Raw genomic sequence first — 23978 nt, forward strand, 5'->3', positions numbered from 1 at the left:
GGAGTCTCACTCTGTCGCTCTGTTGCCCAGGCTGGAGTGCAGTGGCACGATCTTGGCTGGCTCACTGTACACTCCGCCTCCTGGGTTCAGGTGATTCTCCTGCCTGAGTAGTGAGTAGCTGGGACTATAGGCGCACACCACCACGCCTGGCTAATTTTTGTATTTTTTTTTTAGTAGAGACAGGGTTTCACCATGTTGGCCAGACTGGTCTCGAACTAGTGATCTGCCTGCCCTTAGCCTCCCAAAGTGCTGGCCATAGGTTAATTTAAATTTCAATACGTTGCACCCGGCCCATAGATTAATTTCAATTACCATATTTTTTTTAATACTTTAAGTTCTAGGGTACATATGCACAATGTGCAGGTTTGTTACATATGTATACATGTGCCATGTTGGTGTGCTACACCCATTAACTCGTCATTTACATTAGGTATATCTCCTAATGCTATCCCTCCCCGCTGCCCCCATCCCACAACAGGCCCCAGTGTGTGAATTACCATATTGTTTTAAACTATTTTATTATCACCTGTGCATGAAGGTAAGTTTTGTTTTTGTTTTTGTCTGAGATGGAGTCTTGCTCTGTCACCCAGGCTGGAGTGCAATGGCATTATCTCACTGCAACCTCTGCCTCCCAGGTTCAAGGGATTCTCATGCCTCAGCCTCCTGAGTAGCTGGGACTACAGGCGTGCACCAACATGCCCGGCTAATTTTTTGTATTTTTAGTAGAGACGGGGTTTCATCATGTTGGCCTGGCTGGTCTGAAACTCCTGACCTCAAGTGATCTGCCGGCCCCGGCCTCTCAAAGTGCTGATATTACAGGCCCCGGCCTCTCAAAGTGCTGATATTACAGGCATGAGCCACCAAGCCCAGCCAAGTATGTTTCAAATACCAACCTGTACAGACACCACTATATATATATATATATATGTACACACACACACACACACATATACACACATATGTACATACACATATAAACACCAAAAGGTATTCCAGTCTGTTTTCCGAATGGAAAATTGGTCATATGATGCCACTTTTAGGTGTCCTTTCCCTACTGTTTTATTCTTTTTTAAAATCTTGTTAATCCAGATAGTGTTTATGGTATGATTTATTTAATAGTACCATTTGCTTATGGTATGACAACTTATATCTTGCCTATTTTAAGAAAAGATTTGAGGTGGTTTGTGATAATCATATATAAAACAAGACAATAGGACCGGGCATGGTGGCTCACGCCTGTAATCCCAGCTCTTTGGGAGGCCAAGGTGGGTGGATCACAAGGTCAAGAGTTCGAGACCAGCCTGGCCAATATAGTGAAGCCCTGTCTCCACTAAAAATATAAAAATTAGCCAGGCGTGGTGGTGCCCGCATTTAGTCCCAGCTACTCGGGAAGCTGAGGAAGAAGAATCGCTTGAACCCAGGAGGCAGAGGTTAATTGCCTGAACCCAGGAGGTGGAGGTTGCAGTGAGATCTTGCCACTGCACTCCAGCCTGGGTGAGACTCCATCTCAAAAAAATCAATCAATAAATCAATAAATAAAACAAGGCAATGAAAACAAATTAAGATGAAAAACCATAAAAGAGAGATGAACATGAGGTAAGCTAAATAGTCACAATTTTAGCTTTAAATTTCGGGGGGAAACAAAATGAGCTCTTGCTTCTAGATCCTCACCTCCAAAGGACAGCCAGAGTTTATTCTGGCTGGAAGGACTCCCAGGAGAGCAGGACAATTGGAGCCAAGGAGTCTCTCAGTAGCAGCATCCGGTGACACCAGAACCAGAGAGTGGCTTCATGAAGACCTGGGTAAGAGACCAAACTCCATAGGCCATGAACAGCACTCAGAATGGGTTGGCCAAGCCCAGGGCCAAAGGCAAGAACTGGACCACTAAGGACACAAGCAAGGAGCAGCAGTGGGGGTCAGGAAAGATCATTCCTGAGTGACAGCTGTGGGCAGCAGCTGGAACTGCAGGGCCGGCCTTGAGGTGGGAAGGAAAGCAGGGCTTCAAGGACCAGGGATACAGAGGACACTGATATAACTCTTTGCATCATTAAAGAAATCCGTGTTTATCTTTCATCGAAGGGTATAGTAACATGGCAACGATGAATTTTGTAAATGATACAGAAACATTCTTCTCGTGAATGCTTCTCCTTGACAAAAGATAGGACACATAGTAAACAAAAAATAAAAATTTAAATTAAAAGGCTAAAGAAGAGCTAAATGCATTTTGTGCAAATCAGTAGCATTTCTACATACTACTGAGAAGCAATTAGGAAATATAATGAGAAGGAGATTCCAGCTGCAGCAGCAAGAAAAAGATAAAGTAGCGAAGTACCTGGGAGTAATTTTTTATGAGAAATGTGTGCGACCTCTATAAAGAAAACCCAAAACTTTACTGAGACAGTTAAAATTGAGTTCCATTAATCAATCCTTTAATTAATGGGAGGGCATGCCAGACTGGAAAACTTAAGAAACGTCTTAAGATGTCAATTCTTCACAAATTCACTCATAGATTAATGGCTCCCAAACAAAATTCCAATGGGGAAAAAAGGAAAGGAAAATGTTTTAAAGTTTATACGAACAAAGATGAATAGCAATTAACTTTAAAAAGTTAGGATATGTGCTGTTGGCAGGGTGGAGAAATGATGGTGAAGAGTCCCACATTGTAGAAAATTCCAAAGCAATAACTGATATAGTGTAATCGTCTTCCAAGAACAGACAGATCACAGTAGGGTCTGTAAGAGATATAGACTGTGTTATATATAAGAATTTCATGTCTATTTTTTCAAAAGGCACCACAAAATAATGTGGAAGAGAAGAATAATTCAATCAATGTCGTTAGAATACTTGGTTAGCCATTTGGCAGAAAAGTGATTATCTGGATCTTTATGTCACACATTCATCCCAATGCATTTCAAATGGATGAAGACTTTATATTTAAAAATCAAACCCTAAAAGAATAAGACAAAATAAAATAAATATTTGTCAAACTTCTAGGGGCAGTATAACTTTTCAAACTTGGGAGTAATTGAAGAAGTTGCAAGAGTTAAGAGATTTCACTGCACACAATTTAAAACACCTTCATATAAAAATACATAACCAAGCAAAAGATAGGCCGGGCATGGTGGCTCACGCCTGTAATCCCAGCACTTTCAGAGGCCGAGGTGGGAGGATCGCTTGAGCTCAGGAGTTGGAGACTAGCTTGGACAACATTGGGAAACCCTGTCTCTACAGAAAATACTAAAGTTAGTGGGGCACGATGCCCTGTACTCCCAGTTAGTCAAAAGGCTGACGTAGGAGGATCACATAAGCCCAGGAGGTTGAGGCTGCAATGAGCTGTGATGGCACTGCACTCCAGCCTAGGTGACAGAGTGAGACTGTCTCAAAACAAACAAACAAAATACACACACACACACACACACACACACACACACACAAGATAGACTGGGAAATATATACGCAACAAGGACAAAGGCGAGGGTTAACATATTTTACCTTTATGTAGTAACGATTATGCCAATTAGCAAAAGGACCAATAAGACTGGTAGGAATAAAAACGAGCAAAGGACATGAGTAGAACTTGTCAGCCACAGTAGTAGTCAAGGAAATGAGAATAAAAAGAACAACAAGATAGCATTTTTTATTTTTTAGTTAAATATGTATATTTTACTACAGGGACTACCCAGAGTTGAAGAAGGGGAGAGGTACTAGGAAAGACAAGTTTTTAACTCTACCGGTGGCATTGGAAATCAAGAAAAGACATTTGAGTCTGGGCATGGAGGCTCACTCCTGTCTCCCAGCACTTTGGGAGGCTGAGGCAGGCAGATCACTTGAAGTCAGGAGTTTGAGACCCACCTGGTCAACATGGTGAAATCCTGTCTCTACTTAAAAAAAAAAAAAAAAAAAAAAAAAATTAGCTGGGCATCTGGGTGAGGTGGCTTACACCTGTAATCCCAGCACTTTGGGAGGCTGAGGTAGATGGATCACCTGAAGTCAGGAGTTCAAGACCAGCCTGGCCAACATGGTGAAAAATACAAAAACACTAAAAATACAAAAATTAGCCAGATGCAGTGGCACGCACCCATAATCCCAGCTACTAGGGAGACTGAGGCAGGAGAATTACTTGAATCTGGGAGGTGGAGTTTGCAGTGAGCCAAGATTGCGCCACTGCACTCCAGCCTGGGTGACAAAAACAAGACTCCATCTCAAAAAAAAAAAGAAAAAAAAAAGCTGGGCATAGTGGCACATGCCTATAATCCCAGCTACTCTGGAGACTGACGCACTGAGGTTGCAGTGAGCCAAGATCACACCACTATACTCCAGCCTGGGCAAGAGTGAGACCCTGTCTCAAAAAAGAAAGAAAGAAAGAAAGAAAAGAAAGAAAAGAAAGAAAGAAAGAAAGAAAGAAAGAAAGAAAGAAAGAAAGAAAGAAAGAAAGAAAGAAAGAAAGAAAGAGGGAGGGAGGGAGGGAGGGAGGGAGGGAGGAACAGGGAGACAGAGGGAGAAAAGAGAGATAGAAGAGAAAGAAAGAAAGAAGAAAGAAAGGAAGGAAGGGAGAGAAAGAAAGAGAAAGAAAGAAAAGAAGGAAGGAAGGAAGGAGAGGGAGAGAGAAAAGAGAAAGAAAGAAAGAGAGAGAGAGAGAGAAAGAAGGAAGGAAGGAAGGAAGGAAGGAAGGAAGGAAGGAAGGAAGGAAGGAAGGAAGGAAGGAAGGAAGGAAGGAAGGAAGGAAGGAAGGAAAGACATTTAATAGCAGTTAGTGATATTTACCGAGAACTATAAAAACATTCTTTAACATTAACCAGTAATCCTAATAAAATTAAGGTATTTCTGACAAATAGAAATATTTTTAGATTAGTTGCACTAAAGGATTCTTTTGTTTGCAGCCAAAAGGACATGCTTTAAAGTTGACCTGCAAACTTTTAACATCCCTGTTGCTGAAAGTATTTTTCCCTCCAGGACATCATCTTTCTTCTGCCTATGAATGCATTTGTGGATGATTATAAGCCTGATGATAAATTAGACTAACTGGCAAATCTCAGGGTGGCTTAGAATTCTTTCTTCTCTTAATAATGTGACCAGTCTTTCATCTAATAAGTATTTTTTGAGCACAATCTGTATGCATACCACTGGAAGAGGTACATAGATTTATAAGATACAACTCCTGCCTCCAGGAAGCTCAGACCCTGGGAGAAGAGTTTATATGTCATGTTTAGGAGCATCCAAGCAAAAATCCAAAGTAGAAAACAAAAGTCACTCTTCGAAGTACCAGATGCTTTGTGACATTTCTATTTTGAAATAGGTCCTGTATATACGTCACACCATCTTCAATGCAAGTTTCTAGAATGAGATATATTGCTAGTCTCAAGTTACTTCATTAGTAGATGAAAAAGTGACAGAAACTCAGTAGAGATTCTTTGCAAATAAGCATCCCAAGGTGAACATCCTTGTCAGAGGCTCAGACACAGTGAGCAAGGGATAAACCATTAACCAGACATATCGACAGTTCTAGGGGAGACGCAGGAGAGCTGGAAAGATCCAGAAAGACAGCAAGCTGCTTCTCTACCTCTGGGATTCATTATATGGTAGCTATTCTGACCTGAACAAGAGTGAGTCTGGCATGTTAACATTTGAACCAGCCATCCCCAAGATCTAGGATCTGCAGCTACACCTTCCTGGGCTCTCTAGCCCTGGTCCAAAGTGAAGGGTCTGACTGCAAAATCATCTTTATTCTCAGTTAAGAAATTTGTTAAACTTTTTTCTTCCATGAGGAACCACATTCTGTTCTCATGTGTGTGTTTGTGTAGGTTTTTATATATAAAGTCTGGCATAAAGTAAGCACACACAAAAAAAAAAGTTGGATAAAGTTAATCTGGGCAGGCTGCATCTTAAGATGCTTCTTTTTTTTTTTTTTTTAATTGAGATGGAGTCTCGCTTTGTCCCCCAAGCTGGAGTGCAGTGCCATAATCTCAGCTTACTGCAAGCTCTGCCTCCTGGGTTCACACCATTCTCTTGCCTCAGCCTCCTGAGTAGCTGGGACTACAGGCGCCCACCACCATGCCCCGCTAATTTTGTTTTTGTACTTTCAGTAGAGATGGGATTTCACTGTGTTAGCCAGGATGGTCTCCATCTCCTGACCTCATGATCTGCCCACCTTGTCCTCCCAAAGTGCTGGGATTACAGGCATGAGCCACCACGCCCGGCCAAGATGCTTTTTAAGGAAAGAAGCTCATGTCTAAGATTATTTCATAGAAACTGGTTTTTCCTCAAAACTTATGCCTCATCTTAGCTTTCATTTATGACGCTATTTCTTTTCTTTTCTTTTTTTTTTTTTTTTTTTTTTTTTTTTGAGACAGAGTCTTGCTCTGTCACCCAGCCTGGAGTGCAGTGGTGCAATCTCGGCTCATTGCAACCTCTGCCTCCCGGGTTCAAGCGATTCTCCTGCCCCAGCCTCCCGAGTAGCTGGGATAACAGGTGTGTGCCACCATGCCTGGCTAATTTTTTTGTATTTTTAGTAGAGACGGGTTTCCTCATGTTGGTCAGGCTGGTCTCGAACTCCTGACCTCGTGATTCACCCGCCTCAGCCTCCCAAAGTGCTAAGACTACAGGCGTGAGCAACCGCACCCAGCCTTATGATGCTATTTCTTACAACTACTGCACACTTGGTTTATATTTATTTTATTTTTCTTCTAGAGACCTAAGCAGCGAATAGAGGTTAATTTGTTATCTAGTCCATTGATTTTTCTCCTAAGAGAATGGGTTTCTTTTTCAGCATTTTCATCTATTAATTGCTACTTATACCATAAGTGGCTTCTCCAAGCTAACTTATGTTAATGTCTGTGGACCCAGAAAATCTGAGACAGGTCTCAGTTAATTTAGAAAGTTTACTTTGCCAAGGTTGAGGATGTGCACCCGCGACACAGCCTCCAGAAGTCCTGACACATGCGCCTAAGGAGTTGGGGCACAGCTTGGTTTTATACATTTTAGGGAGACCTGAGATACCAATCAGTATATGTCAGAAGTATATTGGTTCAGTCTGGAAAAGTGGGAAAACTCAAAGCAAAGGCAGGAAACGTGGAGGAAGCTAGGAAGGGGCTTCCAGGTCACAGATAGGTGAGAGACAAACCACTGCATTCTTTTGAGTTTCTGATTAGCCTTTCCAAAGGAAGCAATCAGACATGCGTTTATCTCAGTGCGCACAGGGAAAACTTTCAATAGAATGGGAGGCAGGTGCCCTAAGCAGTTCCCAGCTTGAATTCTCTCTTTAGCTTAGTGATTTTGGGGGCCCGAGATATTTTCCTTTGCCATGTCTAACATATTTTCTGAGTCATGTAACATTTCCTGTGGTTATTGTCATATCTGGCCATGATTGTTTGAACTCATACTTCATTCTTGTTTCTAAACTCTCTAGAGTATTGCAGATATGTAGGAGGTCTCCAAGGGAATCTCCAATAAATAGGACCCTTCTCTGTCCAGGTTCTGAGCAAGTTGGGAAATAAACTAATGACTAAAGATAGAAACCAAAATAACGTTATTCATTACAGAAGCTAGGTGGAAGGGCAAAGTTTAGGGTACTAACGGAATGAGCCTGCTGACATGATTAGGAGATTTAAGTACCAAATTCCAGGCAGAAATGAATCAGAAAAGCTCTCCTATCCCCTTACCTTTTAGAATTGAAGAGCAGAGTAGAATTTCTCTCTGGTCAGACAATCTCCTTCCATGAGGGAAAAAAGTGTGAAATTCTTCCAAAGTTTACCAATCAAGGAAGTTACTACCCCCCTGGGATGGACTGAGAAAAGGGAATGGGGCCAGGAATTAAACTGACTGACTGTTCTTCATAGGAAAGACACATCATGAGACGGGAAGAAGGGTTCCCCATGAATAAGATGCACATCAAGAAGCAATAACAAGAAAGGGAAAGAGAAAGGAACCAGAAATCAAAATATTTGTCACTTGTCCTGATTCTGCCTTATTTTCTGGCTATGAGGACTTCAGCAAATAATATCTCCCTGAGCCTCAGTTTTCTCATCTGTAAAATGGAGATAATAATATCTCTTCTTGTCCATCAAGAATAATAATATAAGATAATCATTTTTGTATTATTATTAATTCATTAATTCTTGTATTAATAATAATACAGGGCTGTATTATTTCATTACAGGGTGACATGACATATTATGGCCTAAAAAACTGTTGAACATGAGGGCATGATATTAGCAAATGGAAACTTACACAAACCCTAAATGAAAATTTTAAGATCAGGAGTTTGATCCTTTAGTGGATGGTTTCTTCCTCTCAGCTTCCAAACAGAGCATAGCTATTTTTAGTCTTGCTTCCTAAAATGCTCCTATTTTTTTTTCAGCCACCTTCTGTACAGTTCTCATTACAGCTGTAAGGTGACCAGAGATTCCCCGAGGACCTCCTGGACACTTCCATCTTAGGCCCTACATTTCGCTCCCTGTATTGTGTATTCGGCTTGCGCACAGCCATGGTACAGATGAAAGCTCTGAACTGGTTTGTCTAAGAAAGGAGATGCCTAGCTCCTTGGAGGCCTGTTCCAGCTGACCCTTAACAATAGCTTGATTCTTCCTAATCGATAGGCAGGACCTCGGAGGCAAACTTGTTCCTCCTCTGAGGTCCCTGTCTCCATGAGTAGCAGCAGCAGCCACCTCTCAGTTGCTAAGCTAGAAACCTGGGCTTCATTGCTGACTCCTCCAGCACCCTCCACATCTCCCATAGTTATTTACTGAAACTTTCTATGAGTTAGGTGCTTTTAAAAATGCTGTACAGATCTTGTCTTTCTTAATCGTTACTACAACCCCATGAAGTACGTCCTATTTTTATTTCCAGTTTACAATTGAGGAAGTAAATGCCCACAGAGGTTAAGTCACTTGCCCACATCTAACAGCTGTGGTTTCATTGGCATTCGAACTTCCACATTCTATCATGTCAAGTACTGTATATTTTATCTCCCAACTGTTTTGAAGTCTTCTCCCATCTCTTCACTCCTACAATCTTTGTTGACTTGCATCCCTCATCATCTCTCCTCCAAACTGTTGCAGCATCTAACTGAAATGTCCCTCCCTCTTTTCTTGAACTCTGCCTACCTTCTTCAAACACATTTTCCCTGCTTCTACTCACCCCACATCTTCCACACATCCTGAGTATTTTCAATTCCCGAAATACAATACAATTTCCGTTCCCGGAATACAATACAACTGTCAAGTGTCCATGTCTTTGAATATGGTTTTCCACTTCCCCTACACTTTCCATTTAGCAAACTCTTACTCAATCTTCAGGACCCAGTTCAAATGTCTTCTACTATACAAAGACTTCCCAGCCATCACGAGCACAGTTGATCAGTCCCTTCATTGTGTCTTAAAAGTGTTTGTGTGTTTGAATATCTGTTTACCTGTTTATGTTCAAAACTCACACAATATCCATAATGACAAAGAGAATAACTATTGCAGTTATTAGATGCCTACAATGTGCCAGGAATTCTGCTAGGCAATTTATAGTCTTCATATCTGCTCTTTACAACCACCTTGCATGGAATATCCTAACACCATTTTACAGATGAAAAAACTAGGGCCTGCTGGTCTTTGTATAACTATACTTAGTACAGTTCTGTGCAGAGGCATTGAATAAATGTTTGTTGAATTAAAAAAAAAGTGAGTGATTTCATAATTCACAATTAATTATCTTCAGAGAAACACTGCATTTAAATACATCTCATCCAACCAAAGACAGAAACTCAAGTTTATATAAAAATGTCCTAGAACTATAATCTATACGTGAATTTTTTCATTGTGTTCTATTTAACTTTATCCAAACATATTTGATATATTTTTCTGCTTTATTTTTTTCTTTCAGACTTTTACTTTTTAAATCAAAGTAGCTAATTTCCAGTCACAATGAAGAAATAAGAGCACATGGAACTTTTTTCTAGCCCAGATACATCAAAATAATAGCTTATATACTTTTGCATTTAAAAATCTATAGTCATGATTTTAAAGAGTCCTCCAAGTAATAAGTGAGGACTGAGGCCACAGGCTTAACAATTCATGAGTTAATCCAAATCTGTGAAAGAGATCCAACAAACCCAACAAATAGAGGACATTTTATAGCCAAAGAAATAGAAATACAGGAATCCCCAAAGGACTTTGAACTATGTTTAAAATCTTGAAAGACAGAATATCCAACAATGGAGGTTATAATGGAGAACAATGAATTATAAAAATGTACCAATAAAAAAAAATCCTGGAAAGTCTGAATGCAGTTGACTGGATTTAGTTAAAGAAAGAATTAATGATTGAAAGTCAGGCCATCACCCAAAACAGCCAGAGAAATAAAGTGGCAGAAAATATGAAAATGAAGTTTAGAGACATGAAAGACAGATTGTTATAGTCTGACCTGAGTCTTCAGGGTAAAAAGGTGCATCAAGTGCCAAGCAGGACAACTTTTTAAAAAATTTCCACTCTAAGCACCTTGTAGAATACAATAACCAGAACATCAAGAAGAATGAGAAGATTCTTAAAAGCCACCAGAGAAAAACCACAATAAGTGACAATCAGGCTGAAGGAAAATTTCTAATCAGTAAAAGTGGATGCCAGAAAAAATATAGTGATATTCATGCCTCAAGAAAGCAGTATTCAATCTAGAATTCTATATCCAACTGAGACAACATTTAGCTTACTTGAATTTTGTATCATGTGATGAGATTTCCTATTCACAAAGGCAAGCATATATTTTTAAAAGTGAGGATGAAATGGACATCTTCATGCAAAGACTAACCTAGTTTATTATGCAAAGATCTTCTCCCACAGAATTACTAAAGGAAGATAAAGAAATCCTTGAAAAAGGGGAAGGATACAATTACTGACTATAAAATAGAAATAATTATGGGCTGCAAAAAATAGGAATAATTATTTTTTCTTATTTAATGACAAGAGGGACCTGACATTCTAGATAATAATAATATGAAAAGATGGTAGTGGGTGGGGTTGAAAGAGAAAACAAGCATGCTAAGTTCCTTGTTTCATTTAAGAGTTGCATTTTGTATGTGTATTAACCTTTTTAATGTAACCATTGAAATGATAGAAATGGAATGTTTGCAAACTGTTGAAAAGAAAAAGGAGAAAGAAGAAAACAGAAGGCAAGAAGAAAAAAGAAGCAAAAGACAAACAAAATAGAAACAGAGTAAGATGGCAGATAGTTCAAATACATCAGTAATCACAATAAATGTAGATGGGTTAAATTCACATAATAAAAAAAGACTTATAGATGGGGTTAAACAAGCAAAATAGATAAAATAGATAGTTGTATATGACACACCCAAGTGGAATCATTCCATTTCCTCTGAGCTGAATGTGCATGTGCACGTGTGTGTGTTGTGGGGGAGCAGGGGCACTAATCTGGTTCACATGCTCCTTTGTAAAAGATTTAGGTGATGCTTAAAAGTTTTGTGGACTCAGTAGCAAAATTTTAACCTTTGCATTTGTTCTTTTACAAGTTGTAATTCAATTAATTTTTTTCATTGAAAGTTCTTCATCTGAAAAGTGCAGAATGTTGAATATGAAGCAGATCATGGCGACTATTCAGGAGGATGATATCTATGAGAGTGATTGACAGACAGTCTCAAAATATCAGCTGGTTTATACAGTGCATGAGTAATAGGTCAGCATTACCGGTTTATTCTAGATGCAGCCAGTAAAATCCCAAGGAAGGAAAATTTCACATATCATTAATTATTCATTTGACAATTTTAGTCAGGAGATCTTCATTCTTTCCTGGGGCCTGTATAAATCAATTGTAACAAACTGTGCAATTATCATTCTTGCAACTGATTGCTTGTGGCAGATTTAAATTCCATTTTGCAAGGGAGCCAAAAAAACTCTTCTTTGCTTCCTAAGCTCAAAAGCCAGAAAGCAGCTGAAAGATGGTCACTGCTTTGTTCTTGAATGGAGCTAATTACAGAGTTGTCTGCTGCAGGATGGGCACTCTGCAGTCAGTGTGTAAATAGGGACAATTAGAGCTCATTTTAAGCAGACATGGCTTCCAAAAAAAGAAACAGAGTTTCAGACTTTAATTAGTCTCATAGGAATCGTTACATTAAACAGAACCTGACCATTTTTTTTTCACAATTCAGTTCAACGAACATGACAATTCTCTGTCATAAAAATGTTCTAATTTTAATATTTCTACAGATGGTTGGGTGAGAATGTGAAGCTTATTCCTCCTGCCTTTCCTCACTAGATTTATTTTAATCCTATATCACAGTTTAAAATAATTTGCATGGTATTGAAATATGTATTTAATATATTTTGTTCCTGTACCTTAGAATTACTGTTTTTAATTATTTAAAATTTTACCAATCAACCATATTAGGCTCAGCGTATTTCCCAAGCATCACACTCAATGTTTTAGAAGCATTTTCTTACTTGGTCCTCATATCTGCCTTATAAGGAGTGCTATCCTCATGTTATAGTTGAGGACATTGAGGTGTGGTTAATTTCCCAAGGTCACAGAGTTAGTGAGTGGTGAAATCACGATGTAAAGTATTTCCAGGGCCCTGGCTCTGGAGCACTCCCCTTCCTGCCAGCAGAATGTGAAGGTAGTGTCAAGCAGAGCCTGCCCTCAGGGAACTTGGTTAAGAAAGACAAGAGAGACAAGGGATATTTACAGGTAGTTCAGGAAACTACTGTATGAATGTTGGCTCTGAGTGCCTAGTGCGTGTGTTGTGTGTGTGTGTGTGTGTGTCTGTGTGTCTGTGTCTGTGTGTGTATTTCCAGAAGAAGCTCTGCAATCCTTATATAGGTGAAAGGACTGAGAGGGGATGGTGGTGAGAGGGGAGGGAGAAATACTCAAAGAAACATCTCAGATGAGGTGGCTCTTACTCTTGGCAGTTTTTAGGTTATGGTCAAAGATGAAATGATCGTCCTTTCTCCATAACCGGTTAAGTTCATGGATAAATAACTGCTTTGAGATACCCTTTTTTTTCTAATTTATTTTTACTCTATTGGATCTGTGTTCCCAATCTGACTGCATTGAATTGTCTCACTTACATACTCATAATCCAACTTAAGAAATAGAACATTACAAATTCAGCTGAACTATACCCAGTATAACCTTGTTCAGTCCCATTTCCTTCACTTCCCCAAGAAGTAGCCACCATTCTAGGCTTAGTGTTTACCTTTTTCAGGTAAGGTGACCAACTGTCCTGATTTGTCTGGGACTGAGGAGTTTCCCGAGATACAGGAATTTCTGTGCTAAAACAGGGAAGGTCCTAGGCAAACCTGGATGTTTAGGCACCCTATCAGGCATATTTCTTACTTTTATTACATATATATCAAGCCACAAATAACATATTGTATTATTTTCTATGTTTATACTTTGCAGAATTAGGATCTTGCTAAATTATCATTCTACAATTTGTTTTTTTTATTCAATATATTTATGAGATTGAGTTATGTGAATAATTGTAGCTCAAGTTTATTTATTTTCGCTTCCAGAAGATTCAATTGTTTGGATACAACCGTAATTTACTTATCCCTTTTGCTATTGATGGGACATCTCGGTTGTTTCTAGCTGTTCATTTTAAACAGTGCTGTAATTAGCATGATTGTAATGTCTCCATGTGCACACATCTGAGAGTTTCTCTATGTAGGACTGAAATTGCTGGATTGTCTTGTACACACGTCTTCACCTTTACTAAATAACTAAGAAAGCATCCCAAAATTAGAAAGCATCTAATTTTCCTTCCTACTAGCCATGTTTGAGGGTTGTTGTTACTACCCATCTTCACCAAGTTTTGGTATTATCAGACTTTTAAAATGTTGAAATCTAAAGGACATGAAATTCTTGTTTTCTTTTTGACAAAAATGTACTGGTTATATTGTTCCCTACTGATTTTTAATGTGTGTGAAAATGTAAATATTCACCAGAATTTGATTCTGTAGGACGATGATTTTGTTCTCACTATGAACTTTTTGAGGATGAACTCCAAGTCTAATTATTTTTTGAATACCCGGAAGCTATCACAATGCTTGTCACATAGCATTCACTCAGTACATGCTTGTTGACTCAATGCATGATCAGATTCATTAAGTGTTTTATTCTTGATAGTGTTTTATTTGTTACATTTTTATAAAGGACTTCATAGTCATTCATTCAGCAAATGTTTGTCAAATACCTACTATCTTCCAAGCACTATTCTTAGTGTGTGAATATAGCAGTGGACAAAATAGACAAAAATTCTTTGCCTGGAGAAGCTTATTATAGTCTAGTGTCAGGCACTTAGCTCCAAGCTACAGTAGATGAGGATACAGTGGATCAGGTAGGCATGAAGTGGTCAGAAGACTGCATAAAGGTGATGAGGCTTAAACTAGTCTTGGAGGATGGTGCACTTAGGATACCTAGCAAGAAGATAGCAAGGGCACTGAGATGGAAGAGGACAGAATGTTTGTTTAACAGTGAGAAAAGGAGTGTTCGGGTGAGTAGGGGATTTTAAGACTCAATGAAGATCTTTCAAAGGAAGTTCAAAAATTCACATTTGCGGTGTAAGAAACACTCAAAATTGGTCAGGTGCGGTAGCTCATGCCTATAATCCCAGCACTTTGAGAGGCCGAGGAGGGTGGATCATGAGGTCAGGAGATCGAGACTATCCTGGCTAACACAGTGAAACCCTGTCTCTACTAAAAATACAAAAATTAGCTGGGTGTGGTGGCCCGCACCTGCAGTCCCAGCTACTTGGCAGGCTGAGGCAGGAGAATCACTTGAACCAGGGAGAGGGAGGTTGCAGTGAGCTGAGATTGCACCACTGCACTCCAGCCTGGGCGACAGGGTGAGACTCCATCTTGGGGAAAAAAACCCTCAAAATTTTGGAGTGAAGATGCTACATGGCAAAAGATCTGTTCAAAGAAAATAGACCTGGTTGTGGCCTGCATAATGTGTTTAGTATGAAACGTCTGGAGTCTGGAGGGTAAATAGAGGCTGCTGCAAACAGACAGAAGTGTGAGAGCCTCCTAGACTCCTCCCTCATACACATACAACACCCCCCAACGCCCACAGAGAATGGCCAAGTTACACTGATCGCAGTTCCTGGAGTCTTAGTGCTGGTAGATGGTTTCTTAAGGGGCACACCCATTCATGTCATTCCTCTGTTTCACATTCATCAATTACCTCCATATGCCTCCCAATAAAACCCAAACTCCATCACGTGGCCCACAAGGCTCTGCATGACTTAGCTTTGACCACTGTTCCCACACCCTCAGAGCACACATTCCAAACGGAATGCTGTTTCCCATTTCCATATCTCAGCATCCTGTCACTCCTTCAACTTAAAATGCATTTCTCCAAACGTCCAGAAGCTCCGTTTCTTCTTTCCTGGTCCAGCTATTGCATTCGCTTCTTGGAAAAGCCTTGCCTGGGCACTCAGAGATCACCACTCATTCCCAAAGCACACTTTCATGCACTCATCACATTGTGTTTGCAGCTGTGCTGACTGTAAGTCTGTCTTCTCTGCTAAACAGTGAGGTTTTTCACAGCACAATCTGCACCAAACCACAGGTGTAGATGCCACTTCCATTAGAGCGTAAGCTCCATGAGGGGTCAACCCATCTTTATTTTGTTCACCATCAGGCATAGCTGAACACATATAGGCAATTAATAAATCTCTGTTAAATTCATGGAAGATAGCAGGTGCTAAATAAATGATAAATAAATAAATAAATAAATAAATAAATAAATAAATAAATAAATGGGTTATCTAAGTTTTAGGTTATGGGGGAGGTTGGACTAAATTTTTCAACTACCTAGGGATACATATATGCTAACTCGCTGCTTGTTGATTCAAAATGATAGTTAGCCATCTGCAGATGTCCAGTTTATATAACATACAGTGTTCCTTTGTGATATGCCTACTGTATGATTCAGAATCAGACATTTAGTTAAAGCATCTGAATTATAGAAGATGTGAATGATATGATTAAGTGGCAAGTATTATCAGTTTGTGATTTTAAAAATAAAAGCATCAAGGGGCTTAGAACTAGTCAGTCTTACCCCAAGAAACATGTAAAAATCTCCCAGTTTACCGCCCTCACCCAGAGACATTTTCTGTCCTTGTGGTCACTTCTTTTTTATGCACATTCCATCAATATTATTTGCAAGTCAGGCCATTTAACTTCAGACAAAGCCAGCCAGAGCATATAACCTTGAGATTTAAAACCACACATAGAATACAAAGTGAACAACCTTTCAATGTACTTTTTGTATGCCTCAGATCTCTTTTCAGACAAAAGGTCATGACATGGGGCGCTCCCCTGCACTTCAAAAGACAAGGGAAATATTAGAAAAACTCAACAAATGGTTCATGTTGACATCCTCTAAAACTCCCACACAGTCCCCAGCTCATAGTGGGTTTTCACTTGAAGGAATAAAGGAATGTTCATTCCTAATTTCTGTTATCAGTATCCAAGATGGCAACCATACAAAAATCAGGAAACAAATCAACTCTTTATGGTATTGTAGTTTTTGCTCTTTAGAATTATTTCATTTTGTATCTTGATTTTATTTGAGGTGAGTCCAAGTATTTTTTTTCCTGTTTCTGACACTTTTATAACTATAACTTACCTTAACTTTTCCTTTTCTTTTGATAACTTCCCTTTTGCATCCTGAACAAAAACCAAACTCCAGCCCAGTCCTGTAGGCTTTATGCAATGTGGACTTCTATTTGCCATTGTTCTTCTGTAAGCACCTTAACACGGCAGCCCAAAGAAACTCTCTGCTATTTCCATACACCTTCCAGAGTTTCCCAGCTGGCCTTAGCTCACTCAGATGCCTCAGGCTGAAATGTATTTTCATGCCTCCTTGCTGCATGGAGGGGCAGGATTCAAAGCCCCAGCTATGGGTTCAAGGCCAGGCTCCACCACTTACTGCTGTGAGACTTTGAGAAAGGTATTCGTGCTTGTGGTTGCTTGTTTGCCCTCATACCCACTCCTTTCGTTCCCCTGATCTGCTCTGCTCTGAGTTGCACAGCTGCATGTCCCAGACTCTAGGGTCAGCCAGTGGAAGGCACCAGTGGGCCACTGGAAGAGAGGAAAAGGGAGAAGTGAGAGTATGCTCCTTCTGCTCTCACTACTGTGGCAGCCTTGGCTCCAGCTGTCCCAGACAGGCCTGTTGTGGTTTCAGCTTCCTCAAATGGAAAGAGAAAGAGAGAATCCCGAGGATGTGGGGTAAGTCCACATCCAGCTATGCCTCAAGCAGTAGGATGTACTCTCTGCAAGGCTCATTGATGTGAGCCAATACATTATCTTTTTAAAGGTAAGCCATTTCTCTTGTGTTTTCCTATCATTTGCAACAAATGAATCTTTATTAATTTAACTTCTCAAGTAAGAAGTAAATTTTCACACATCGAGGAGGTAAGAGTATTCTTAAATCATTAAAATGCAGGATAGAAAGTGCTACTTGGTGTAGGAGAGATGTGGAATTTCAGAAGAGGGAGGGTGACTTCCATCGTGACCTGTAGGAGACAGAGCCAAGGCATGTGGCCTTCGTTCAGGTTGGAATGGGAAACCAAGGAAGTTTTTGAGCAGTGGAGCGTCAGGATTCAACTTGAGCTATGTAAGGTCAGTTGGGTGGGGTCTGCAGAGCTACTCCACTGCACAACTCCAGGGGGCACCATTACCCTAGAATACATTGTGAATGGTGCTTCCTAGCATTGTACAGTGTGTAGCCTTGAACCATTTAGAAAAGTTGAAAGTGTGGTCAAAGAGCTATTAGGAAGCTATTGTCTTCCAGGAGAGAGGTGAGGAGGCCATGAACATGGTCAGTAACAGAGAAGGGGATGGATTTGAGACACATTCTAAAATAGTTTGAGTTTCAATGTCGGGACAGGAGAGGAGTCAACAGAAATAGGAGAGCCAGGAGGAAATGTAGATTTGGTAGAGATGAAAATTCCGTTTTAGATAGATTTGAAGACTGATGGCTGTTGACAGTGAAATTGGGGCTCAGGGAAATAGAGATGAAAATAAAGATCTGGAAATTATTCACACAGAAATCTTACTGGAAACCACAGTTTGGAAGACATGCCAAGAGAGGATATCTATTAGGAGAGAAGAGGGCCAAGAGATAGTTCTTAAGAAAGAGCTACATGGAAAGGGCAGAGGAAGAAGAAAAGTCAGAAAACAGGAGTTAGGGATCAGAGAATCATGAGAAGAATCAGAAAAACTATGGCGGGAGGAGCAAGAAAGGAGTGTCAAAAAGAAGGGGTTGACTGTTCGCATCCCCCACTTCTCCGTGTCATGGTAATCAATTGCCAAAGCACTTGTCAAGACAAAGTTTCCATCAGCCTGGGTCTCTGAGCAACTACGATGTGCAGAGCCCCAGGTGACCCTGATGGACATGTAGCCTGAGCGAGACGTAACCTTTATTGCCACAAGGCACAAAGATCGTTTATCGTTTCTGCAAAAGCCTAGCCCAGCCTGACCAATACATGGCAGTAACTTGCGCGTGAGGGAGCAGGGAGAAAAAGAAGCAAGCAAGCAAGTGAAGACTTCAGCATGTTTTTAGGACTAAGGAAAAGCTGGGAAGAGAGAAATTGAAGATGTGAGAGAGGATATAGTTGGTTGTCCTTGCTCTGGGAGAGGCCAAGGGCTGTGTGTATCTGTGTACACCGGCATGGCACAAACCAGGCACCCTGGGGACAAGGCCAACACACCTGAGTCATTCGTGACCAGCATCACCAGCATATTCTTCTGACCAGTGGCATCACTTCTGGAGAAAGCTAAATAGCTCATGATCAAGTATTTGTTTGAGATGACTTAGCGTCAGATCTTCTTCAAAAAGCAGAGGAATGGAAAAAGTTTCTCAGTGCCTGTTTCCTCATCCATAAAATGGGGATTATAATAATAGTACCTTATAGATTGGTAAAAATTAAATCAGTTACTACATGTAAAGAACTTAGCACAGTGTCTGGCACAAAGTGGGTTCTAATTAAGTGCAATCTCAGAACCCCTTCAGGGTTTAGAAAGAAGCTCTAAATATGGGGGTAAAATCTGCAAATGGCTTCTTTTTGCAGTTATTTAAACAAGGAAGAATTGCAAGGAAAAGCAAAGTCCTGCTGTGCTAGGAAGCAAATGGGCATGGTAAGCAGTGAATATATTTAACATCTCTACTGGTTTCACAGCTTGGGGGTTAAATAAAAATCATCTTTAACTTACACAGTTGTGCCCTTTCATCTAACAGAAATTTCTTAGGAGGGAAAAACAGTCAAGACAGGTAAAAGCTGTTTCAAGGAGTCATTGGAAGTCATGTTGAGACAGAATTTCATGGATAGAAATAAGTGTGTCTCATAAAATAAACTGTGAGCACCTCAGACCGTGTCTACAAAATACTAAAACCACCAACAGAAAAAGTTAACCAATCCATTGTTTTATTTACATGATTCCCAAGCACTGGTTTTACTGCTAGTATTAAGGAACTGATAACATTGCTGTAGCTTGTTTTGACAATGCAGTGTAAGCATTGAGATAGCACCTCTTGAAATTGAGAAGTGAACTTCTGGAACATTTTTATCTCCTACTCAGAAAAAGGGCTTTGGAAAGTCCCATTGTGAGTCCATTTAGGGAGGTGATTCTCAAGAATCCAAGAAAAAACTACAATTTTGCTGATTTGGACATTATAGATGCTCATCCTCAGAAAAATTCAAATATTTAAACATTTCTAGCCACCAAAATACAGGTTTGAACTTGGGAGGGTCCAGGGGACACATCTCCATCACAGTGGTCTCAATGACCTAAAAGGTCAATGCTGGAAACTGATGGTCCCTTAATATAAATGACCTCCCTAGGTAGCTCAGACAAAATTCAACTGAATTCTGGACTTGTTTTCCAAGAGCACTACACAAATCAATCATGCCCGGATTTTTAGGGAAAACTGCTGGGCTGCAGCTTCTGCTAAGACAAGTCAGCCAAGCTATTCTCACCCTTGTGCTAAGGTAGCCATGCTCCAGACCATGTGACCATTCACACACGAATTGGTCAAAATCTGTGATCTAAAGGTAGCCAGTTCATTGGTTGACTGGTGACCTAGGCAGTGGCTAGAGCAAAATGCTCTCCCCAAAAGACACAATGGTGATTAAGACAATCAGATTCTCTATTAAGACCTTAGACTGGCAAATGATATCGACAGGGTTTTTTTGTTTTGTTTTGTTTTTGTGAAGATGCAAGAAAACACAGAAAGCAGAGCAGAAACTGGGACATTGGCAACAGTATATTCATGGCAGAGCACCAGAGCAAAGAGTTGGGAACTCAGGCTATAGGAAGGGAGATGAGATTAAGGGAGGAGACCACCCCTCATATTGTCTTATGCCCAATTTCTGCCTCCAAAGAAAGAAGTGAAAACTAAAAGGCAGAAATGAAATTCACAAGCAGACAGCCCAGCACCACACCCTGGGCCTGGTAGTTAAAGAACGACCCCTGACCTAATCGGTTATTTGCACAGGAAAAGCACTGTGAAGATCCCTGTCCTGTTCTATTCCGTTCTAATTACCAGTGCATGCAGCTCCCAGTCATGTACCCGCTGCTTGCGCAATCGACTATGACCCTCTCACGTGGACCCCCTTAGAGTTGTGAGCCCTTAAAAGGGAAGGAATTGCTCACCTGGGGAGCTCGGTTGTTGGAGACGAGTCTTGCTGAAGCTCCCAGCCGAATAAAGCTTTTCCTTCTTTAAGTTGGTGTCTGAGGGGTTTTCTCTGCAGCTTGTCCTGCTACAAGATTACTTGTCTCTAGAGTCCTAGACTTCTGAATGATTCTAATTCCAGCTTCTGTAAGACTCAGTGTACACATATTTCTGGGTTGCTACTGGATTCTTGTTATCCTTTTGGTTGCATGTATTCATAAACCAACACACTATTCAAGAAAGCTAAAGGGACTCTCTGCTTCTTGCAACCATAAGAGCTGAAATAAACACACTAGATCTTTCTAGAATGTCTTTGGGTCTCTTGGGCTAGAGGCCAGCCAGGTGGATGCAAAGGTCTGGAAGGTGTTCTGTGATTCATAGCAATGTATTTTACAGAACAAGTTTCCTCTGTCATCTGCTGGAGCAGCGGGACAAGACACAAACGTTGAATCACAGGGAGCACCTGCTCAAAGCTGTGGTCCTCTTATGTAATTGAAATGGCTGTAGGGAGACCAGCCCATCACATAGGAAGCTGGTTTGAGATTTCATCTCTGTTATCATGGTTTATTTGTTAAGACCGAGGTAGAGCTTAGTGGAGGGAGCAGGGTGGAATCAATCCCTAGTGGCACAGGAAATATTTTAGAGAGTTAGAAAAGCATTCTTGTATTAGAGATGTGAGTTTATTTTTAAACTAATGGCTTACCCAGAGAAAGCTCAGATTTCGTGTTTTCAGTCACTGGTTTAGGACTTGATTCTCACTATTGTATTTTCTGAGTAACAACTCTTAGCAGTAAATGACTCTTGTTCTTGAGGCAGAGACACAAATATCAGTTTCTTTTTTCATTTTTAATTTTTATGGGCTCCCAATCTGAAGCAATATGGGAAAACACAAGCTGTTCTCATGGAGGTATTTTATCCCACAAGTGAAATATATCACAAAGAAAGAAGTGAGTAGGCTACAGTCAAAAAGAACATCACATTAAAAAAAAAAAAAAGGCAACGCTGGAATGAAGCTTGTAATCACTTTAAGAGCAGTAATTGGGCTTATCGCAATATCCCTAGCACCTAACTTAGTGTCTGAGTAGACACTTGATATCAGAGTAGGTTCTCAGAGAGCTTGTTTGCTAAATGAGCAAATGAATGATGTCTTACTGCATTGTGGCCAAGTAGACTGCTTTAGAACCAATCATAAATACAGATAATAAAAGGAATCTACTGTGCTAGACTCAGTACATCGAGGACCTGTTGAAGGGGCTAGCACCTGGGATGACTCCCATCACGCCCTGGGATGACTACCTCAATTATTTTGACTTTATTCTGCTGCTCAGAGATTGGTTTTAAAGAAATAAAACTAACAGATTGAGTTTCCTCCTCTGTTCCCTGTGAGGATTAACTTGGGTGGTGGCAGGACCCTTGCTAGTCTATGTCAGTGTTATGCTCTGAGTAGCCTCTCACGACCCTGAAAATAAATATTTTAAAATTTAAAAAACCTAGACAATAAATTGGGACATTTCCAACATCTTTCTTCTGCAAAAATACTACAATCTCTAGATGTTAATGCAACAAAAGAAATCCGTAACTTTAAGGCCTCTCATAACTGCCCTCTTTTCCTCCTCCCTCCTCTCCTCACTAAAAGTAAAACAGGTTATGTCTGCTGGCCTCTTCAAACTCCACCATGCCATTTTCTCAGGGAAACTCCCTGCACTGTAGGTGGGTCAACAAAATCAAGATAGAGGTTCTCTTTACACATATTGATGGCTTATTTCTTATCAGTAAAAGTACATTTCCTTCCTTCCTTCCACAAACATCTGGGCACTGTGCTAAACACAGGGGGTGCAACTGTGAACAAGTGAGACAGTTCCCATTCTAGGTTTGGTGAGAGATTTAGATAATGGGAAATTAGTGTTAGATGCAATGCAATGATGAAAAAAATGTAAGGTTGGAGGCACCCAACCCAAGCTTGGAGGGTCTGGAGGCTTCTGAGTAAGTGATATTTAAGCTGAGACATGAAGGATAACTGTGCCAGGTGAAGAGTTGGGATGGGGGAAAATAATGGGTAAAGTCAAAGGAACAATGACTGGCTCCTATCCGCTGGCATATCCCCTTAGGATTCCAAACTATTCTCACTTAACTTCCCCATTGAGCCTCATAGATTTCAAAGACTATAATTCTCAGCAGGGTTGATTTTTTTTCCCCCTTACCTGTAAGGAGTCCTGGGGCTTCACGCACTCACACTTCAAAAGATACTTTTTCTGATGCTTAGGGTAAACAGAAACTACTGCAAATTGCTGTTTGAAGACGCTTGCCTTCATTTAATTTCGGTGCTTGGGATTCAAATAAAAATTTTAGGCCGGGCGCGGTGGCTCAAGCCTGTAATCCCAGCACTTTGGGAGGCCGAGGCGGGCGGATCACGAGGTCAGGAGATCGAGACCATCCTGGCTAACACAGTGAAACCCCATCTCTACTAAAAAATACAAAAAACTAGCCGGGCGAGGTGGCGGGCGCCTGTAGTCCCAGCTACTCAGGAGGCTGAGGCAGGAGAATGGTGTAAACCCAGGAGGCGGAGCTTGCAGTGAGCAGAGATCTGGCCACTGCACTCCAACCTGGGCGACAGAGCGAGACTCTGTCTCAAAAAAAAAAAAAAATTTTAAATGTCACATTTCACTCTCCTTCCAATACACACCACAGGTGAACCTATTATTCAACCATTAGTCATTAGACTCCGGCATGTCTAACATGGTGCAATGAATTATTAAAGGGATCTACATAATACAACTTTGTATCACATCTTCAAGGCTATGTGAGAGAAATTTACATTTTTTTTTTCTTTTGGGCGAAGCATATGAAACCTGCTCAGTGGACAATCGTTTATTTTTAAACGTTTTTTTTTTTTTTAAAGGAGGTTCTAGGGTTACTTACAGTAACTTTGATCAATGTCTATTTCCATTGCACTGTCAGAAAATTTATTTTAATTGCCAATACTGCATAAGCATTTTGTGCTAGATTTTTTTCTCGTTCATTTATCCACCAAATATTTACAGAGCACCTTTATTGTATTGTCCTGGGACTGAATGCAATATTTCACTGTTCCAAGAACAATGCTTTGTACACAGTGATTTATAAATATTAAACTAGAAGATATAAGAATATGCTAATCTCTAAATCTTCAAGTTTACAATATTTAATAAAGGGTAATTCAAAAACAAAGATTTTTCCAAGAAATAAAAAGCGAGAGGTGATATTCCAGATGTTTTTTAAATATGCTACATAAGTCCTATTTCTGGATATTAACATGGAGAACAACTCAA

Source organism: Macaca nemestrina, chromosome 10 (assembly GCF_043159975.1).
Source record: "Macaca nemestrina isolate mMacNem1 chromosome 10, mMacNem.hap1, whole genome shotgun sequence".
NCBI classification, from domain to species: Eukaryota; Metazoa; Chordata; class Mammalia; order Primates; family Cercopithecidae; genus Macaca; species Macaca nemestrina.